Source organism: Polypterus senegalus, chromosome 1, assembly GCF_016835505.1.
Source record: "Polypterus senegalus isolate Bchr_013 chromosome 1, ASM1683550v1, whole genome shotgun sequence".
Taxonomy (NCBI): domain Eukaryota; kingdom Metazoa; phylum Chordata; class Cladistia; order Polypteriformes; family Polypteridae; genus Polypterus; species Polypterus senegalus.
In genome coordinates, this window is record NC_053154.1 from 217012288 (window position 1) to 217026812 (window position 14525).

The 14525-nt window shown below is 36.8% G+C and overlaps 1 protein-coding gene across 5 annotated transcripts in view; it reads left to right on the top strand.

The window, feature by feature from the left end:
- Nucleotides 1-14525, top strand: part of LOC120539251 (serine-rich coiled-coil domain-containing protein 2-like) — a 198323-nt gene that overhangs the window by 37666 nt on the left and 146132 nt on the right. Inside the window, exon 1 of one of the 5 annotated variants that reach the window (XM_039769159.1) lies at nt 12616-12683. The exons of the other annotated variants lie outside the window; for them this stretch is intronic. The gene's annotated coding sequence lies outside the window, so the exon portion shown is untranslated. Of the gene's footprint in view, nt 1-12615; nt 12684-14525 lie in introns of those variants that run through there. 5 annotated transcript variants of the gene reach the window in all.

Consider the following 14525-nt stretch of genomic DNA (forward strand, 5'->3'; position numbering starts at 1 on the left):
TGACGAAGCAGCATAGCCACGGCCAATGCAGGGACCTGATTGCGGCATGAATGTTGGCAGCGTTGTCAGTGGTTATGGCTGAAAGTTTTTTCTCGTCAAGTTGCCATTCCTGAAGTGCAGCTCTGAGCGCAGCAGCAAGATTGTCCACTGTATGACTCTCAGGAAAATACGTAGTTTGGAGGCATTTGGATTCAAGTTTCCAGTCAGGTGTAATAGTATGGACAGTCAGAGACATATATGGTGTCATGTTAACTGACGACCACATGTCAGTTGTTAAGGAATAACTGTGTGACGCTGACAGCAGCACTTGAACATTGTCTCTAACTTTACTATATAAATGTGGGACGGCTGTTTGTGAGAAATATTTCCGTCCAGGCAGCCCGTACTGGGCATCTAGGACCTTTACCATGTCCGTAAAGGACTTTTTTTCCACTGTGTGGAAAGAGACCATTTCCTTCGCCAAGTATTTTGTCACTGAATCAGTACAGGTTTTCCAACGGACACTGTCCCTTTTGTACTTTGTTGCTTTCCCGAAGGCCCCCATTATTGTCGGCTGCGTACTGGCGGTGGACCTAAATGTTGTTGGTCCTGCATCGGGAGGAGTTGAAACTGTTGCACTGAGTGAACTCGGGTCCATCCTCGCAGCAGTGAGTGGATGGTGGTTTCGTATACGCGACCTTAGGTTCGAGGTATTTCCATCTCTCGCGGTCACCTTTTTGTTGCACAATTTGCAAATTGCCTCTTCCATATTTACCGCCTCTCCCTTCTCGTTCGGCCGAAACCCGAAATACTGCCAAACTGCAGAAGTTGTGTTCTTTTTCGAGACCAGGTCACTTGGTGCGCGACTCGCCATCTTTCCCCACCTCTCTCTTTCTCCTCCACGCTGTCGCGTGATGACAACCACGCATCGCATATGCATTTTTAGCCATTAAATAAATTATATTTAATATTTAATCCTTGTCTCCTATATAAGTGCATTGTTTTTATGACGGTATAACGGTATTGAAACTGACACCGTTGCTATTTTTAGATCCCGCGGGATACCATATTACCGTTTTACCGCCCAAGCCTAATATATACCCCGATCTACATACTCGAATAATGGATACTTTATTCGCCATCAATGATTGTTTTGGTAAAGCCATACTCAGTGTATTCATTAGATGAACGGTAAAAAGTAAGAGCGAGGGAGGATGACTTATTGAGGCATGCAGGCTGTAGTGCGCGTCAACTCTATCTGAATTGCGAGATTACATTTGAAAAAATATATCTTTTCAAGTTCTATTTAGTCCATATGTGTCAAACTCAAGGGCCGCGGGCCACATCCGCCCGCGTGTAATTATATCCGCCCGCGAGATCATTTTATATACTGTATTATTGTTATTAATGGCCGGGTATATGAAGCGCTGGTAACACAATAAACTACAGATCCCATAATGCAGCGCTTCAGCTGCCTTGCCGAACACTTACCGCGTTAATCAAGTCTAGCTTATGATGCTGCAAGTTATTGCGGCTAGCTCACACGATGCTGAAGAGAAAAGTTGATTCTGAAAATAGAGCCTTTAAAAACCGATGGGAGGCTGAGTATATGTTTACTGAACCCGTGTGTCTCATTTGTGGAGCTAATGTGGCTGTAATTACAGAATTTAATCTAAGACGGCACTATGAGACAAAACATCAGGGTAACCTGAAAGACCTGAATGCAATGCAGAAGATACAGAAAGCAGAAGAGTTAAAGAAGAATCTGACACTTCAGCGGACGTTTTAACCCGTGCACAATCACAAAGTGATTTCAAGTGAAGCTGCTTTTATGGGAGACACAAATGCACCAGTGCAACTTGCCCCACTTTCCCTGTTGCCAAGTAATGTTGAACCAAGTCGTCACTACGGTGTTCCCAAATACGCACTTTGCTGATAAACTGAGCGCACTGAGTTTACACGGCGCTTTGGTGACTTTGAAGAACAAAAAAAGTCCGTCTACATGCGGCTCGAACCTTGTGCATGTTTGGTAGCACATATCTGTGTGAGATGCTCTTCTCAGTGATAAAGACTAACAAAACAGCACACAGGAGTCGCCTCACTGATGAGCACCTGCAATCCATCCTGAGAATCTCCACAACACAGAACCTCACACCAAACATAAACGAACTTGTTGCCAAAAAAAGATGGCAGGCGTCCAGCTCTAAAATGACATATGAGCAAAGACAACTGAATGATTTGATTTGTTATTGCTGAAAGGAACACATTTTATATTTCCAGGTTTTGTTATGCAGCATGTTCATATTTGAATTTGTATAATTTTGACAGGATATATTTTTATGGAGAGCAAAATCTTTTGGGATATTTAAAATAAAATAAAAATAAAATAAAAGTTTATTTTTTATATAAAATTACATAAGAGTAAAGAAATTTGAATGTTTGTTCTTTTAACATTTACTTTATTTCTAACTTGTATAATTTAGACAGGATATATTTTTATGGAGAGCAAAATATTATAAGTTGTTTAAGGTTTGAGTTGATTTATTCAGGAATAATATTCCTGTCTGTTTTTACCATTCCTACAAAAGATATTTCTGTCGACTAAATAAAAATTCCTTCTATTTAAAATTTAAATAGAACTTGAACAAATACGATAGTTCATAATATCCACGCAGACTTGCACGTAAGAGCGGGAGTTATCTGTTTTAACAAGCAGCGTATTGCACTGATAGGAAATAGCTGTGTGTGTATATATGTAGATATGTATGTATATGTATATATATGTTTATATATGTGTGTGTGTATGTATGTATGTATGTATGTGTATATATATATGTATATATATATGTATGTATGTATATATATATATATATGTGTGTATGTATGTATGTGTGTGTGTAAATATATATATATATTTATATATGACAGCAACACTCATCACTCACAACAGTGACAAAACAATTACATTGACAATCATGTTACGTTATTTTCAAAATGTTTCCTTTTCTTTTTCATTGCTTCTTTAACACACTACTTCTCCGCTGCGAAGCGCGGGTATTTTGCTAGTATACTAATAAAAGACAAAGCCCTCACTGACTGACTGACTCATCGCTAATTCTCCAACTTCCCGTGTGGGTGGAAGGCTGAAATTCGCCAGGCTCATTCCTTACAGCTTACTTACACGTAGAATTTCGAAATAAAACCTGCTTAACTATTGTAACAGTCATAACGGTCGATAACGGCTGACAACGTCTGCCATGTTGAACTTTCTTATTTATTGCCCCATCTTCATGAAATTTGGTAGGCGGCTTCCCTGCGCTAACTGAAACCGATGTACGTACTTATTTCAATGGTATGACGCCACTGTCGGCCGCCATATTGAATTTCCCAAACGTCACTAATTCTCCAACTTCCCGTTTAGGTAGAAGGCTGACATTTGGCAGGCTCATTCCTTACAACTTACTTACAAAAGTTAAGCAGGTTTCATTTCGAAATTCTACGCGTAACGGTCAACAACGTCCTCCATGTTGAACTTTCTTATTTATGGCCCCATCTTCACGAAATTTGGTAGGCGGGTTCCCTGTGCTAACCAAAACCAATGTACGTACTTATTTCGGTGGTATGACGCCACTTTTAGCCACCATATTGAACTTTCCAACGTCACTAATTCTCCATATTCTCGTGTAGGTAGAAGGCTGAAATTTGGTACTTATTTCGGTGGTGTGATACCACTGTCGGCCGCCATATTGAACTTTTCAACAGTCTTTGTTACTTATGGGCCCATCTTCAAGAAATTTGATATGCGGGTTCCCAACGCTAACTGAATCCTACTTACATACATATATGCGTCCATAGCCTGCAGCTCGGTCACCGTGTGAGGCGGCGTTGGGTCACCCATCCAAACGCCTCCCACGTTGTTGGCTGCCTGCCTATATAAGGCCGTCCGTCGCTCCAGTCTCTACATTCCCTTTCTTGCTTCGCCACGGGATTCACGTCTCCCTGCTGATAACTACAGCCTTTTTATTTAATCCACGGCTTCTCCGCTGTTTTATTGTTCATTTATTACGATTATAGTTATTGTCTAGGTATTTTAAACTTACTTTACATTATTCAGGTACCCATTTTCTTTATTATTCCAACCGTACCCGCATTAACATGTCTATCGAGGTAATCACCATCGATCAAAGAACTGTCACTTACCGAGTGGTTTCCATGCCCGGAGATGGCACCTACTTTTTCCATTCTCTTTGTTACATAATGCACGGCCATATCAGGCTCACTTTTGTTATCCGGAGGAACTTTGTGTCTTATGTATTGAATGACTGGGACAGGTTCAAGGTGTGGACTGATGACGGTACAGTAGATAATTATACTACACTGGAGCACTATAAGAATGAAATGCTTAAGCCATTCACCTATGCATCTGTATGTGAGTTGATGGCTACTGCTGAATTGTTCGGTTTTCACTTTCAAGTGTACCGAAATGGCCAAATATTTTACACCTTTGGACAACCGCCAATGCCTCTTCAACATCTTAGATTCACAGGTGACAATTTCAGTAGTGGACACTTTGATTTCTATGAATGTTTAAACTCTCAAAAGCTGGATGTGAAGTTATCGATGAAACTGGTTGTATACTTACAGCGCTTGACAGATGCCGAATGTCTCTTCAATACAAGTCCTACAAATACTGTCGTAATTGATACAAACCATAAAACTCAAACAGATTATGATAGCAGCAATCCAAGCTGTGAGATTTGAAACAAGATTACTGTTCATATGGCCAACTGTACGTTGCATGCTTAAGAGTAAGCTCAGCGCACAGCTTGGTCATATTACAACCGGAGGGCTGAACTCACAATGTGGTATACAAAGAGATCCTTAACAAATAATTATTGGTATATTTTCCCTCGGTTTAAAAAGATTTAAATTTCTTCTTAATAAAACTTTTAAGGCAGTACTTTGCCGCTGTGAAGCGTGGGTATTTTGCTAGTATATATGTTAGTATATATGCTAGTATATGTTAAAAACTATTTGCCCCCTTCCTGATTTCTTATTCTTTTGCATGTTTGTCACACAAAATGTTTCTGATCATCAAACACATTTAACCATTAGTCAAATATAACACAAGTAAACACAAAATGCAGTTTTTAAATGATGGTTTTTATTATTTAGGGAGAAAAAAAATCCAAACCCTGTGTGAAAAAGTATTTGCCCCCTTGTTAAAAAATAACCTAACTGTGGTGTATCACACCTGAGTTCAATTTCCGTAGCCACCCCCAGGCCTGATTACTGCCACACCTGTTTCAATCAAGAAATCACTTAAATAGGAGCTGCCTGACACAGAGAAGTAGACCAAAAGCACCTCAAAAGCTAGACATCATGCCAAGATCCAAAGAAATTCAGGAACAAATGAGAACAGAAGTAATTGAGATCTATCAGTCTGGTAAAGGTTATAAAGCCATTTCTAAAGCTTTGGGACTCCAGCGAACCACAGTGAGAGCCATTATCCACAAATGGCAAAAACATGGAACAGTGGTGAACCTTCCCAGGAGTGGCCGGCCGACCAAAATTACCCCAAGAGCGCAGAGACGACTCATCCGAGAGGTTACGAAAGACCCCGGTACAACGTCTAAAGAACTGCAGGCCTCACTTGCCTCAATTATGGTCAGTGTTCACGACTCCACCATAAGAAAGAGACTGGGCAAAAACAGCCTGCATGGCAGATTTTCAAGACGCAAACCACTGTTAAGCAAAAAGAACATTAGGGCTCGTCTCAATTTTGCTAAGAAACATTTCAATGATTGCCAAAGACTTTTGGGAAAATACCTTGTGGACTGATGAGGCAAAAGTTGAACTTTTGGAAGGCAAATGTCCCGTTACATCTGGCGTAAAAGGAACACAGCATTTCAGAAAAAGAACATCATAGCAACAGTAAAATATGGAGGTGGTAGTGTGATGGTCTGGGGTTGTTTTGCTGCTTCAGGACCTGGAAGGCTTGCTGTGATAAATGGAACCATGAATTCTACTGTCTACCAAAAAATCCTGAAGGAGAATGTCCGGCCATCTGTTCGTCAACTCAAGCTGAAGCGATCTTGGGTGCTGCAACAGGACAATGACCCAAAACACACCAGCAAATCCACCTCTGAATGGCTGAAGAAAAACAAAATGAAGACTTTGGAGTGGCCTAGTCAAAGTCCTGACCTGAATCCAATTGAGATGCTATGGCATGACCTTAAAAAGGCGGTTCATGCTAGAAAACCCTCAAATAAAGCTGAATTACAACAATTCTGCAAAGATGAGTTGGCCAAAATTCCTCCAGAGCGCTGTAAAAGACTCATTGCAAGTTATCGCAAACGCTTGATTGCAGTTATTGCTGATAAGGGTGACCCAACCAGATATGAGGTTCAGGGGGCAATTACTTTTTCACACAGGGCCATATATATATATACATGCAGTGGTGTGAAAAACTATTTGCCCCCTTCCTGATTTCTTATTCTTTTGCATGTTTGTCACACAAAATGTTTCTGATCGTCAAACACATTTAACCATTAGTCAAATATAACACAAGTAAACACAAAATGCAGTTTTTAAATGATGGTTTTTATTTTTAGGGAGAAAAAAAAATCCAAACCTATGTATATGTATATGTACGAGGTGTGGCAGAAAAGTAATGAGACTGGCAACACTGCAAGCGATCTGGCAATGCTGCGCTGTTGTCTTTGATAGAGCACGTGTATCAGTACCCTCCCATAGCTCAGTGCGTGTTTCAACTCCTTCCGTTAACTACGTGATTTTTGTGACTGCTATTAGCAAAGTTGTGTTTTTGGTTGTGTGTCACGCAAAATGGAACAGCGGAATTTGGAGCAACGTTGTGCCATTAAACGGCAAGTGTGACGTTTGAAAAGTTAAAACAGGCCTATGGGGAACATTCTTTATCCCAAGTTCAAGTTTTTCGCTGGCACAAATCATTTTTGGAAGGCAGAAAACACGTTGAAGATGAACACCGTTCAGGGAGGACTTTAACTTCGAAAACCAATAAAAACATCGAACGTGTGAACACTCTTGTGAGATCAGACCGTCGTTTAACATTAAAAATGTTGAGTGAACAATTAAATTTGAACAGATTTACCGTTCATTAAATTTTGACTGAACATTTGCACATGCGAAAGGTCTGTGCCAAAATGGTGCCGAAAAACTGCCCTCTCCATAACAGAATTTTTGACCTCAAAAGGCATTCCTGTGGTTCCCCAGCCCCCTTATTCACCTGACCTCAGTCCGTGTGACTTTTTCCTTTTTCCTAAACTGAAAATGTCCTCAAAGGATGTCATTTCGGGACTTTAGAAAACATCCAAAAGAGTGTAACGGACATGCTGAAGACCATACCGGTTGAAGACTTCCACCGCTGCTACCAACAGTGAGAACAACGTCTCCATCGGTGTGTAGCTGCCCAAGGGAACTACTTTGAAGGGGATAACATTGATGTTTGTAAAAAATAAAAACTTTGGTAAATAAAAAATCAGTCACATTACTTTTCTGCCACATCTCGTATATATATATGTATATATATATATATGTGTGTGTGTGTGTATATATATATATATATATATATATATATATATATATATATATATATATATATATATATATATATATATATATATATATATATATATATATATATATATAATTAATTTAATTAATAAATTAATTAATAATAATAATATAAAAATTTTTTTTTTTTTTTTTTTTTTCTTTCTTTCCACTCTTGCGTTTCGTGTACAGAGACTCAACCGTTTGACTCAATTCCCTTTTGTCATTTCAGTACTTGGAGTCTACATCATTCCATTGAGTGTGGGGGAGTCATTTCAGTGTGCAGATATTTTATTGTTTCATCAAGCTTGGTTTAAGGTGAGAAGGCCCCTTGCCATCACGGGCCCCTGGGCATGCTCCCAGAATGCCCTGAGAGTAGATTCGCCCATGGGTGTCCTCAGAGGATTTTCTTGTGGTACTTTTTATCTCTTGGTAGTGGTTTTTTCTAATGTTTCATTGAGAAAGTTTGAGTTGTCTGTACTGTTACAAGCAGACACACATATTCAGCTTTATTAGACACTTGTGTTCAAGAAGGGACTGATTGTATGCTTGATCCCGTGGAAGCAGAGTACTATCGTCTTTCATTGGAACTAAAAGGATCTAATTTTAAAAATGACAAGGTGAAAAATAATTCTATATGAAGACAAAGAACTGCTGTTTAAGGCATTGTGGCAGTTCCCTAAATCATATCTAATAACAAGTTATAAAGTGGAAAATCATGCTTAGTGTAGATACAAGAGTAAGTTACTGATAAGTGTAGACACAGCATATTAATTGATTTAAAATTCCACTGGTTTTTAATTATTAACCCAATGAATTTGCTTATAGAAAGTATATTCATGGTTGGATAGGGCATCTGTCACTTGTTAGGTCATTAACTTATTTTGAGTTTTTTTGGTTTGTATTTGGTAGTACCGGTATTACTACCATTAGCATTCTTTATGCCCTTGTTCCCATTTCTTGTTCTTTACAAACATCCAAACAAAGCTTTGCTTTTGTAATCAACTCTGAGAAATGTATTTTCCCTTTCAGTAAGATTTCTGTTGTTAATAAATCTTTGCATGTACAGATGACAGTAAATGGCTCAAGGTCACATTATAGTCTTAGGGACCTTTTCTTTTTCATTTCACTCCCATTTATATAGTACTCTTTGTAGCTTGATGGCTATTCTTCTTGTGGATAGAGTTTTAGGTCTGACATGTTGGCCTAGAGCAACCTATAAAAGAGTAGATTCCCATGAATGATGCTTTGTAACACAGATGCCATTATATTGTCTTCCCCAAAGTGCCATTGGTTTAAATCATTTTAGTAACATGGCAACCATTCTCTGGTGCTCTTTTACTATGGCAAAAGGAAAACACGGTATTTTCAGGCAAAGGATACGTGAACAATTGCCATATTCTTTTAGGTCAATTGTTTTTTAATCTTTTAAATTTCTCTTTTTGTATTTATGACTTAACTAACTCAGAACATGAGAAAATTGAACAAAATGTATCTTGGATTTCTGGGAATGCAAGTATGTGGTTAAATGTATGACCTACATTTCAGTCTAAATGATGCCTACAGTTACACATTATTTCAACAAGACTTCTTGTAAATGTGTCCCAAATTAATCCAACTTTATTTGGTCAAAAATACTGTTAGTGGCCTGTCATTTAGTAAATGTTTAGAGGACACCATTAGCTATTGTTACGTAGTTGTGTATAAAACAAAAATGAACTGTTTATTTATCTCTGTCTGTCTGTATTTTCTGTTTCTGGAAATCTTATTTGAGGAGTAGGCTGCATAGTCAATTTAGTGCAGATTAGAAAAGTAACAGTGAATGTGACCAATTCCAAAAATCAAGTTTTGTACACTTTTTCCTCTCAAATAATCAAGAGGACAAGGGAATAATTTTTCTCATATTTAGCATGGCCTGCGATATAAGTACTGTATTTGCATAAATCACATGAGATAGGTCTTGAGTATGAAAAATGAAGCACCTCTTCCACAGAGATGCACCTTTTGTTAATCAGTAATTGTTCAGTGATTATTTTTCTCTGCCTCATGAAATGGGTTTTGTGTAGCAGTAAACACAGATTAGATTAGTACTTGACCTGAAACACTTAACTTAAAAACCTCAGTGATACTCTGTTCCGTATCATACAATTCACAGGTCCTTGTTTGCTGTTGTACCGCACCTGTTCAACAGCAACTCTGAATTATGTTAATTTTCATATGCAGTATCATTGGTATGTGTCGGTGCTGCCGTGCATTTTAGCATTTGCATGGCTATATTTTACCAGCTGAATTTTGTTCATCCAATGAAGTGTTTATTTCTTCAATTGAGCATGCAGTAAATCTAAATATTTAAACAATGCTTGAATCTGCAACAAATCTAAATGTCTAAAATGTTATAAAACAGCTCACTGAACTTGTATGAATATTTAGCACCTTTTCTCATCAATTTAATGTACCAGTAATCATGGTTGCTTTAATATTTAGCTTCTTGTTTAAATCAGTGATGTCTCAATTTGCTATGTAATATTCTCAAATGTTATTCATTAAATTTAGTCTTGTGCCAGTCCTGATAACACTGGGCACACACACACATACTCAAGACCAATTTGAAATTTCTAGTTTACCTAACTTGTATGTCTTTGGAAATGCGGGAGGAGAACTGGAGTATCATTCGGAAAACCCATGAAGACATGAAAAGAATGTTCAAGCTCTACATGGACTGAAACTCTACCAGATCTGACCTTGGAGTACTGCATCTGTGAAGCAGTAGTGCCAGCCGCTAGGCCGTCCCATTTCCGTTTTGTTCTTTATTTTTTTCATATTACCACTGCATACCACCATTATTATTTTTTTTCCCTCTATTATTCCTCTCACCTCAATAAAGCTGATTCTTTTGTATATTGTGTACTTAAATAATATGAAGCATTGTGATGGTATAATAGTTAGTGCTACTTTGTTACAGCTCCAGAAACTAGATTTAAACCCAGCCTGGGCAGTAACTCTCCCCTTGTCTTCACATGTTATTCCACAGATACCCTGGTGTCCTTCCAATATCCCAAAGACACAAAGTTAGGTTATTTGAGTATTGGAAATAAATACTGCAAAAAATGACATACATCAAGCAAAATGTAAAATAATTAATTTCTAGTAGCATTACATAGAAGAAGCTTTCAATGAGTACATGATTTACTATGCTGATATGTACCATCCATCCATCCATTTTCCAACCCGCTGAATCTGAACCCAGGGTCACGGGGGTCTGCTGGAGCCAATCCCAGCCAACACAGGGCACAAGGCAGGAACCAATCCTGGGCAGCGTGCCAACCCACCGCAGTGATATGTACCATTCTTTCTTCATTATTAAATACATCTTCATGTGTACCCTGCTGCTTTTTCACAGAAGGCACATTCAATCTACTGCTTCCCCAGTCAGTTCTCTGTATGAATTAAAACAGTAAATGAATACATATTAAAAATTATCCAAAGATAGCTTTTTAGACTTACCACAATGCAGTTAAGTGTTTGGTGCATTTGTGTTCACAGCTGCTTTACTTACTTTAGGGTACACTATTATGACCCTTTTAGCCCCATCTGCTTGTTTGCTCTTTTAGCACACTGATTGATCTCTGCTTTTTGAGATTAGTAAGCTATTTGACCATGTATTGTTTTGCCAGTATTTTAAAAGCATTAGTCATGTCTTAAAAATGAATACAACAATATTAATGTTAGTAGCCTATAATTTTGTATTGCTTAGATTTTTTTTTCCTAGAAAATGTATAAGTAATACAGATTTTTTAAAACATTTTATTACTTATACCTACAGTACTTGAGCTATGCAGTTACATGTGTTGTATATTTTTCATGGTTTTCTAATCTGTGAAAGACTGCTTTTAGCTGCAGTGTTGTTTAGTCTCAGGATATTTCAGATTGGATAGACTTGTTACACTAAAACATGTTAAGTATTTAATTATGTATTTGGTTGTATTAGAAATAAATTATTTTATTTAATGCTTTTTACATATTGTTTTATTTAACTTGTAGTATTTTAACATTTTGTACTGTCAGTAATTTACTGTTTTATGCAAATCAGAACTGTTAAAGTGAGGTTTTGCCTCAGTGTGTTTTTTTTTTTTTTTTTTGAGATTTCAATAAAGAATAAATAGAATATATATATAGTGTACACGTACTCATTTCAACGTGTTTTCTTTTTTTCCTCTCACTTTCATTTTATGTCCTTGCTAGTCTGGACCTAACACTGCCCTTGCTGATTACAAATTCACTTATCAATTTCCGATTTGTTGTTTTCCTTAACGTTTTCTTCCTGGGGCTGCTTTTCCGTCAATAACATTTGCTGTTCATCTCAATTTTTTTGTTCATCAGGTGCTAATCTTAACTTCCCTTAAAGTTAAATTTTTGCTTGGACTCTACATTCAAAACTGACTTTGTTACTTTTGAGGTTGCTCCCATTATGTAGATTTTAGATTAAACAATGAAAACATGTTAAGTATTGGTCAGTGGAAGGTTGTTTATGATTTGGATTTTTTTTTTTTTTTTACAATAACTATGTTGAGCCTTAGATTTCTGTGGAATTGGTTTGAATTCTTTCTCGCTTTAACAGAAAAATGAATTTGGAATGCTCTCAACATTTTGACCTTTCTGATAAATAGATCGCTATTTTAAAATACAGGGAATCTGGAAAAGTGCAATAATTTTTAATTTTAACTTAAATATATCCAATACATTTGCATTACATATTAATTTTTAGCAACATACCTTGTTTTTTGTGTAATTTCAAAGAATTGTTAAAGTAATGTTAACTGCTTCTGCTTCTTTGTTTTTAAATAGCTTATGTCTGAAATTTAACATAACAATCTTGGGGCAAGTTACAACAAAAAAGTGAGGAAATTATATGCACATGTGACTCTGCAAACATAACTGCTTATAATTTATCTCTGAGCTCCACGTGGCATGAGCTCTTATTCTATGGGTTTTTGTTTAGAAGCTGTCTAAGTTCTGTTTTTGAGGAATGTATATCAATTGCCTTTTTAAATGTTTTACTGGAGAATGTATACCAGTGTTCTTTCTTCTTGTTAACAAACCTGCAGTATAAGGTAAAAGCTTTGTCCTTAAATTTTTAGGACTTATGTAGAAGTTGATTATTTTGTTGTTACTGTTAATGTAATGTGTGTACTACTAAAGTATTGCCCTGAAGGGAACAAATATATTATTTGTTAGAACTGTTCTATGTTTGGCAGTCTATAGCATTCCTAGACTTTAACCATGTTTACTGACATTTGCACAGCCATTATAATTTACAGTACTTTTTACTTAGGTAATTTGTTCAGTGCAGTAGTTTCAGGATTTGTAATTTGTGCTTTATTTTTTCCTCTGATATTTGGTTGAATGGTAGCCAGTGTTTTAAAAATAATAAGTGAATGTGTTTTTATCCTGTATGTTGGAATTCAAAGGATAACTGAATGGTTGTTAGAATTTATGGAGTCAATATAACAATGTACTATGGAGCATGTTTACATAAATGTAACGTGCTACACTGTATGCCACTGGATAAAATATGTGACATGTTTGTTTTTTACAAAGTAGCCAGTTAATCAACAGACGTTGAAATATTGAAGTTTATTCTAAACACCAAAAGCAAGACTTAATCTTTTCTCCAAGTTCTTATTTTTATATGCTTGTATAGCTCATTTATTTTAATATAAAATAAAACAAAAATGTAACTTATTTCTTTCAAATCATGAAACCACTCATTCAGTCATTAGACAAAAATGTGCTGTACTGTATGTGCAATATCTGTCACATTATTAGGTACTAACACTTGTCATGAGACTAGTACTAAAAGGAGCAGAAGCATTACCATCATGGGACAATAGTGTGTAACATTAACATTAACAAGAGGATTTAGGTTTGAGAGACTGAGTTCTTAATTAAATATTTAATTTGGTCCAGTCATATCTATTTAGGCAGTCTCTAAAATTTTTTGCATAAACAACAATAAATTGCTGTTGTCTTTGGTTCCATTGTTTCTTAAAAATAATGTGATAGTATAATATGTATGTATTGTGTATAGTATGTACAATTCTAAAAAGTGGTAAAAAAAAAAAAAAAGCTTTGAATAATGTCAATAAAAGTGTTTGATGATGACTTTCCGAGGTGAATACACGTCTGTCTGGCTCTGAAAGGTTGCTAGGAAAGAAGGCAAGCAGCGAAGTGAAGCATACAGCTAACCTTCTTTTAAAATGGCTGTTTTTTTGGGGTTTCTTTTATAAATACATTGGGACCCTGGTACCCATAAGCTCCATTGTAAAACGCAAGAGCACAGTAGTTATTTTTTGGAGTTTATGTTGGACTTCAGCAATAAGTGTTTCTCTGACTTTTTGCCCCCCTTCCTGATGTTTATTTAACCTTTTGCCAGCCCCTTCTAGTGTGGTGCTGATGTGTCACCCACTGCACCAAGGTCCCAAACCCATTCCAGATGGTGCAGCAAGCACTATCAGCCCATGCTCCCAACCTCTCTTACCCTTTGTTTCAGTAAACAGAGCAGCAGAGTAATTATAATTTCTTTTCATCTGAATATTGTCCAGGTTTCCTTTTTCTTCTAAAACAAATAACCTTCAGCATATGAGCACACATAAATGACTATGGATTATCAGACTGCTTTGTTTAGATGTTAAAGTTGAGATTGTGCTAAACGGGCTTGTGTGCCTCAATGATCTTAAAGTTACAGTTTGTTTTTTGTAGTGGAACAGACTGCTTGATCTAAATTTTGTTGGATTATTTTTTCAAATTATATTTGAAAATGAGGTTGCTCGTCAGTATATCTGATATAAGTACATCTTGGACCAAATGACAGTCATTGACTTTGCACTTGTCACCTGATTACCACTTGATATTGAATAGGACAGGTGTTGGTTGGACTGATCCGGGGCACTAAA